The 8,015-nt window shown below is 45.3% G+C and overlaps 1 protein-coding gene across 5 annotated transcripts in view; it reads left to right on the top strand.

Annotated features, from left to right (window-relative positions):
- idua (alpha-L-iduronidase) overlaps positions 1–8,015 on the top strand; it is a 236,747-nt gene that overhangs the window by 24,127 nt on the left and 204,605 nt on the right. The window lies entirely within an intron of this gene.

The raw sequence follows: 8,015 nt of genomic DNA, 5'->3' as shown, positions 1-8,015 counted from the left end.
GATAAATGGATGTTCCAGCAGATAAATGGATGTTCCAGCAGATAAATGGATGTTCCAGCAGATAAATGGATGTTCCAGCAGATAAATGGATGTTCCAGCAGATAAATGGATGTTCCAGCAGATAAATGGATTTAAAGTTCTGCAAATCAAAAGCACAAAACTTCACACAGCAAGTAACAGCTTTCCTTTTGGAAAACACCAACTTTAACTCTGTTTCATTCCAGTGACTTATATAGTATCTCAATATTCTGGATCAGACAGGTATTAGTTTTTGTCTGGTTCATAATTATGTGTTACGAGGATAAACATGCAAATTTTGCAATATTTTGAGAAGTGCTATTCAAATTTAAAATGGATTTTGTCTAGCAATGACAATTGAAATAGGAAAGGAAGGTTTGTGGGTTTCACTAATTTAATTGAATGCTGCAAAGAAAAGTATAAAAGGTTTTACTAAAATCCCATGGCATGTGAAAAATGCTGAGCTGTAAAATAAATGCTGAGCATTCAAAATGTGGATAATCACATATATATATTTCAAAGCTGTTGGAGAATCCATAATAATGAGTAGAACTGTTTATACTGGTCTTAAAATATAAGGATTTTTGTTAAAGACAGATCTAAGCTTTGCAGACAGATTTGTACTGAACTTCATAAGGAGTCTAATATCAACATAGTTGGTATGACGATGGTGCAGTTTTTCAGGAAGCTTGGGGATTCTGAACAACTTGATACTATTTGGGGAGGTGCTAGTAATTCCTTGGATAGGGATCAGTGGGCCAATATTTCTTTCTTTCAATCTAATATGCCAATGGTCAGATGAAAATATTAAATGAAATTATTGAAAAAAAAATGCAAGTAGACCTTCCAGATGGGAATTTATGGAACAGGAAAGGTAAAATGTTTAGCTAGACTGAAATACATTTACTGCATCTGGAGGGAAAGGTACAAGAAGGTGATGATGATTAAAGGGGACAACAATTTTGGAAAATATGGTGCCCATATTTGCAGAGCGTTGGAATGAATGTTTAATCATTTCTCTGGTAACTTCAATTCTTGGTGACCTCCTTTATTTGATGGTAAATATAATTTCTGGAAAAGGACCCTCTGGACAATCTCCGGTCTTTCTTCTTGCATCTTGTATCTTTTTTCATTCTTCCTTTCTCTTTTTTTGGGTTTAGGGAGAGGGGGTGGTGGGGAGTGGGATAACAATTACAAAAGGATCAGATCATGTACTCCAATCAAAGGAATAATATGTGAGTAGTGGAAGTTACTCATGATATGCTAATCAAAGATGCTAGTAATTTGGGGTGTGGGCCTTAGACCGCTTTATGATAAAGTAGCTGGATTGTTGATGATTATTTCATCTGATTCATAATGTTGTAATTTAGATTCTCAGTATTTGTTTCTTGATGCTCAGTTTTTACTTGTGATGTCGTGGATATTATAAATATGAACAAAAGAACTTTAATGCATTTCTAAGTCCAGTTCTTTTTTTTTTGATAGCTCTGGAGAGTATCTGTGCGTCATTCATTGTATTTGCTTCATAATGAAGAATAATTTGAATTCATTCATGAAAAATAAACATCATTAATATAATAAGGCTGGAACAAGTTGGGTGGCATCTGTGTAGAGACAGACTGAGTTGATGTTTTGGGTCTAACAGATCAACAGGTGTCCATTTGTTTATCTTTTCAGTTTCTGCCAGGTCTACTGAGTATTTTCCAAGTTCAAATTTATCGTACTGTGGCGGTGCACATCCTCATGGCGAACTAGCCCTGCGTGTAACGCCACGTGGCGGGGCAGCCTTGGGAAGATGGCGCTGTCGGGGTTTTCTCCCTGCCTCGTCTCCTGCCCAGTGCGCGCCTGGGGCAGCGATTATGACATCACAATGCACGAGGTGACTGAGCTCATGCTGCCCTTAAAAGGGTGCAAGCTGAATTGGAACAAAAACAGTCGTTAACGATCTCTGGTGTGGTGACTGTTTTTCTCCAGCTGCCCCAAGTGCCACAGTACCGACTTTTCTTTTTAAAAACTATTCCAGCAATATTGGCTCCTGTGCTCCATCCTTGATTTTTCTTTATCTGAAGTGACAGTTAAGGGTTTGCCATACTAGTGGGGTGGGGTCATCTAGTTCAAATTAAAGTGAACAATCATCTCACCAAAGAGCATTAATGAGCCACATGGAGTTCCACTGTGATCAGACGTTTCAAGGTTACCATTCATTAAACTCCAAATCCTGTTAATTACCTGAATTTCATTTCCCAAACCAGAGTGGGTGGGATATTTTGGTTGGCATGAGCAAGTTGGGCCAAAGGGCCTATTTCCATACTCTGTGACTCTATAATGTGGTGGAACATGGTATTGTGGGCACGCTCCCCACTGAGCTGGGCAGGGTGGGATGCCTGTGGAACTGGTAGCCCCTCCCCCTAATAAAGGCCAAGAACCCTAATCTCCTCCCCAAAACCTGCCCTTGGACTTGAGCCAGCAGCATACTGTGGCATGTTGGATCTTCAGATCAAAAAAAGCTTTTGGCCTTGCTTCGTGTCTATGAGTAGTCATTGATTGCACAAAAATTTATTGATCTAAAATTTTAAGGATCATGTACAAGGCAATTCGGTTAGAGAAGCTAGAGATCGACCCCAAAGACCCAGAGGCCTCCATGAAATTTGACATGTTGCTATATTGCTTGAAGGCCTATATGAGGTGCCACGAAATCATAAGTTTGACCTACTATTCACAGTGGTACGTCATCGTGCGTACCTACTGATCTGCGATTGCACAGGGTATGAAGAGGCGATGGCCCTGCTCCACCAACTATATGGAGAGCCAAGGAACAGCGTGTACGCACGCTTCCAGCTTGGCTCCCGACACCAAGGCCTGGGTAAGTCAGTCGACGAGTTTGTGCAGGCCATGCGGAAGCTGCGATGAGACTGCTGGTGCCAGGATGTGACTACAGCGGAGTACCAGGAGGAGCTAATCCACGACGGATTCCGCTCCCAACACATCTGCAAATGACTCCTGGAGAAGGGCAATCGGTCCCTACAGGAGGTCATGCAGATGGCCTGGGCCATAGAGATGGCTCAAAAGAATGCGGAGGATTACGCCGTGGGCTACGCGGTCCCAGATATGCAGAACAAGCAGCACCATCTTGAGGATTCGGGGCCCCTGCCCCTGATGACTATCACAACTGCGTGTCAGCTCTCTGACTTCCTCCACCAAATGGTAGAGTCTTGTGACCCCTGGGGTAGCAGAGGCTATCGTGGAGAATGTGCAGGCGATCTACTAGCACCCCGGTGCAGGTTACCCTGGACAGTGCGTCGGGGGCTCGTTGAGCTTACCCAGCCGGTTGGTACGAGATCTCGCAATTATAGGTGGACAGCTCAATTCTCCACCACATGATCTTGTCATTCTTAATTTTGCCCCCTGTTATTAAACATAAAGGCGACAGCTCTCTGATCTGTCAGCAGGGTGAATGCCCTTCCGGCCAAATAATGCTTCCAGTGGCACACTGCCTCCACTATAGCCTGAGCCGCCTTCTCCATTGCAGAGTGCCTGCAGGGTCTGGGTGGAAAAAAAGCACCTGGTTCAGTGTGTCGGCCCGGGCAAAATTGGAGGCATCACTCTCCACTTGGAACGGGACTGACTCGAGAGGGATTTGGGAGGCTAGTGCTACCTGGAACTTCGCAGGGGACACGGTCAGGGAGTAGCGTTCGGCGGTGCACGGGTGTATGAAACTCTCTGTGCTCCCTGTGTCGAACAGGCAACCTGTGGTGACGTTTACCCCTGTCAGCCCATGATCCAGGACTGTTAAGTGAACATATTATTCCAGAGTACTGCAGAATAGTTATCATTGGAATGGCAGTACTCTGCCCTCTAGTGGCCAAGCCCAGTGTTTTTATGGAAGCTGTTGACAATACCGTGGCACTTTTTCAGGGGAAGATTCGGCTGCTTGCTGTCCCTTCCACACATTTTGCTATTGAGTATCTTATTTTTGGAGATCTCCCAATTGCAAAGGGGTAGCCTCATCCTGGAAAAGTTGCCTTTTGATAAAAGGCTCTTCCCTGTCAGATATATGTTTATTCAACAAAGTAACCTCTGCCTCACAGCAGTTGAATACCATGTGTCTGATACCCCTTCATACTTCTCTCTGGGCTATGACTCCTTCACTGAATGTCAACCATCTGTCAACCTTTCTTCCTTCCCCAGTCCAACCTGATTATCCAACAATCCACTGCCTACTTCTAATTCTGCCCTAAAATCTACACGGAGGACTGTCATGATCCCCATTCTCTCCCTCACTGCCCTGCAGCCACTGGAGATGGAGAATCTTCCATGCCCCCAAATCATCTATGGACCCAAGCACTCCTTCCAAATTCACGTACCTCTTCCAATTTAGTGTGCTGCACTTGATCATTACAACGTGGTCTCCTCCATATTGGGTAAACTAAATGCAGGTTGTACGACTTCTTCGTAGATAGCCTTTGAGCGGTCTGCAAAGTTGACCCTGAGCATCGAGTTACCTGTAACTTTAATTCAACGTGCTGCTCACATTGTGACATCTGTCTCTAAGGACAACTCCATGACGCAGCAAATAGAATTACTGGCTCACAAATCCAGGGTTCAATCCAGACTCTGGGTCCTGTCTGTATGGAGTTTGGATGTCCTCAAGGTGCCCTTATTTCCCCTCTCATTCCAAAGAGGTCTATGTTGGTAGGTACATTGTTGCTTGAGTGATAGAATCTAGAGGGGAGCAGTGGGGAGGGGGTGGAAGTGATGGAAATGTGGAGAAAATAAAAGGAAATGTGTTTAGTGTATGATGGGTGCATGATGGAAGCTGAAGGGCTTCTTTCCATTCTTTGTTCCAACAAAAGTTGTCCGTAAGTTTGAGGAAAAATGATTATATCTTTTGGTTCAGCATATTACAGCCCCAAGAATTCAACTTTATCTTCGCTGATAACCAAAGTATCATGAGCGTTCAGTTCTGTTGGCAGGACATCAACCTGTAATGTTTAAAATCTGACTTGAAGATGCCCCTGCATGGTGTATTTGTGGAAGTGTGCTTTCCACTTTTGCAACATTGTTGCCATAACAAGCATTATCCACAAGAGGGAGCTGAACTTCAGTTGTTCACTATTTGTTTTAAAAAGCCCACACACTGGCCAATATACTTCCCATAATAAAGATATACCTGACAAATACTGCCCCATTAATATCAATACTTTGTGGATTACTGGAATGAAACATCAGAAATAAAGTAACTGGCAGCCTCAAGCAACAGGCAAAAAAAATCACTGAAAATAAATGAGTAAAAAAACCCAGAAAGCTTAAAATCGGCATTCCTTAGCAGTTAGTTCACCAATTAAGCAACACCCCATCTCAAACAACTGGAAAATTCACTTATCCGGAATCTACCAATCCTCATATGTGCCATATACTGGGAGTTTTGCTGTACATGCTAAAATATCTAACTTAATAATTGAAATTGAACATTACTTTGAAAGAATTAGAAGTTGACTTACCTCAGACTTTGAAAAGATAACTATTGAAGTAGATACTGAGCAATGAATTAATGTTCTTATATAGCTTTTAATAAATAACTCCGAAGAAACTTGGATGCTCAAAGGGAATAACTTACAAGTTATACAAAGTAAAGCAGGTAAACAGTGGAGGAATGATTGCGGAATGCTCCATTGATCCATATTGGAACAGATCTCAATATTCAATTGTTTCTTGCAAGTATAAATTATATATTACAGCTGTAATGGACACCTGTTGATCTGTAGATCGTGGAAATGAGAAAGATCTTACAAAGAAAACACTTGGATTCCTCCATGACAAGTGAATTACATGCACAAGATTAACCTGATCAGGAGAAGTTATAAAGTTCCCTGAATTCTTGAATTGTTTATTGCCAGGCGTGGAACCATTTTGTTTGGTGTGCTCAACTTAACCTGCAAACCCCAAATACATGTTTTTGGAAAGTAGGAGGAAACCCATGTGGACAAGGGAAAACGTACTCCTTTCACAGCCAGCAACAGATTCAAACCCGGGTTGCTGGCACTGTAATAGCATGGCACTAAACATGCCACTCCTATGCAGAGAAGTCAACCTTCCGTTAAGTACAAATAGAGCAAAATAAAACAAAAGTGCAGACTATAGTGTGAGAGAGACAAAGTTAGTTAAGAGTGCAGTGTGGTGGTGCACATCCTCATGGCGAACTGGCCCCGCTTGTATCGCCACATGGCGGGGCAGCCATGGGGAAATGGCGTCATCAGAGGTTTCTCTCTGACTCCAGCATCCCTTCCGGTGCTCACCCTCGGCAGCGATTATGATGTCACAATGCACCAGGTGACTGAGCTCATGCTGCCCTTAAAGGGCCGGGCTGAATTTAAATAAAAGCAGTCATTAACGACCCTCAATGTGGTGGCTGTGTTTCTTTTACTGCTCACACTGCCACAGTCTAATGTTATTGACAATAGTAAAATCTTCACTTGATCAGTTTTCTCTTCATGCAGGTTTCAGGGAAATGACCAGGCCAGCCGCCGTTGATGGCTGCGACGGCTGGCCACACAAACAGCCTCCTTCATGTGATGGACAGGTCCACCGGCCTCAGATTCCTGGTGGACATGGGCTGAGCTAAGCGTCCTCCCCCTACAGCGTTAGAGACTCGCACCCGATCTCGAGGTCCAACCCTGCGGGCAGCCAACGGCTCAACCATCAGGAGCTACGGTACCTGCAGGGCACAGATCCAGATCGGGAAGGAGAAGTTCCACTGGAGATTCGTCCTGGCTTCCGTGGTCACCGCGCTGTTAGGGGCCGACTTCCTCAGAGCTCACAGCCTACTGGTTGACATGAAGGGCAAAAGACTGGTCAACACCTAAACGTTCCACTCAACCCGACTGGATACAGCAGAAGCCCACAGGCCCAAAATAGCCACCAGGGTCGAGTTCGACAAGATCCTCCAAGAATTCCCTGCCATCTTAGAGCCATGGTTTAACACCACCCTGCCCCAGCATGGAGTATTCCACCACATCGCCACACAGGGCCCCCTGCTGCATGCTAGACCCAGACGGCTGCCACCCAAGAAGCTCTAGCAGGCAAAGGAGGAGTTCTCCAGGCTCCAGGAACTCGGAATCATCTGGCGCTTGGACAGCGCCTGGGCATCGCCGCACCATATGGTCCCGAAATCGTCCGGGGGCTGGAGGCCGTGCAGGGATTGAACGACACAACCCCCCTGACAGGTACCCGGTGCCCCATATACAGGACTTCTCTGCCAGGTCTTCTCCAAAGTGGACCTCGTGCGGGGATACCATCAGATCCCAGTGCATCAAGATAACGTGGGTAAGATTGCCATTATCACCCCTTTTGGCCTCTTCGAGTTCCTGTGTATGCCCTTCGGTCTAAAGAACGCAGCCCAAACGTTCCAGCGCTTCATGGACGTGGTTGGAAAAGACCTGGACTTTGTCTTAATTTACTTGGACAATATCCTCATTGTCCGTCGCAGCCACGACAAACACAAAGCCCACCTCCGCACATTCTTTGCCTGGCTGGCGGACTTAGGCCTTACAATCAACACGACCAAATGCCAGTTCGGCAAAGAGTCCCTCCAGTTCCTGGGGCACTTCATTTTGGCTGGGGCCACTCTGGTGCCGGAGAAGGTAACGTCTGTTCAATGATTTCCCCAAACCCTTCACCCTGAAAGGCCTCCAAGAGTTCACGAGGATGGTGAACTTTTACCATCGTTTCATACCCAGAGCCACATGCACCAAGCGCCCATTGTTCGCGCTCATGGCCACCAAAGAAAAGACTTTATCATGGTCAGAAGAAGCAGATAGGGCTTTCATCGTGACAAAGGAGGCTCTAGCCAGGACGTGTGCCAAGACTCTGGTCAGCCAATGGATCGCCCGTTTCGGAGTCCTGGCGCACATCACTAGCGACAGAGGGGCGAAGTTCATATCTGCCCTGTGGAATCAGATGGCGAAGCTCCTAGGGGTCAAGCTCCACCACACCACAGC

The sequence above is a fragment of the Narcine bancroftii genome, chromosome 3, assembly GCF_036971445.1.
Source record: "Narcine bancroftii isolate sNarBan1 chromosome 3, sNarBan1.hap1, whole genome shotgun sequence".
In the NCBI taxonomy this organism is placed as follows: Eukaryota; Metazoa; Chordata; class Chondrichthyes; order Torpediniformes; family Narcinidae; genus Narcine; species Narcine bancroftii.
The sequence above is the reverse complement of the archived record's forward strand: the minus strand, read 5'-3'. Positions and strand labels throughout refer to the sequence as shown.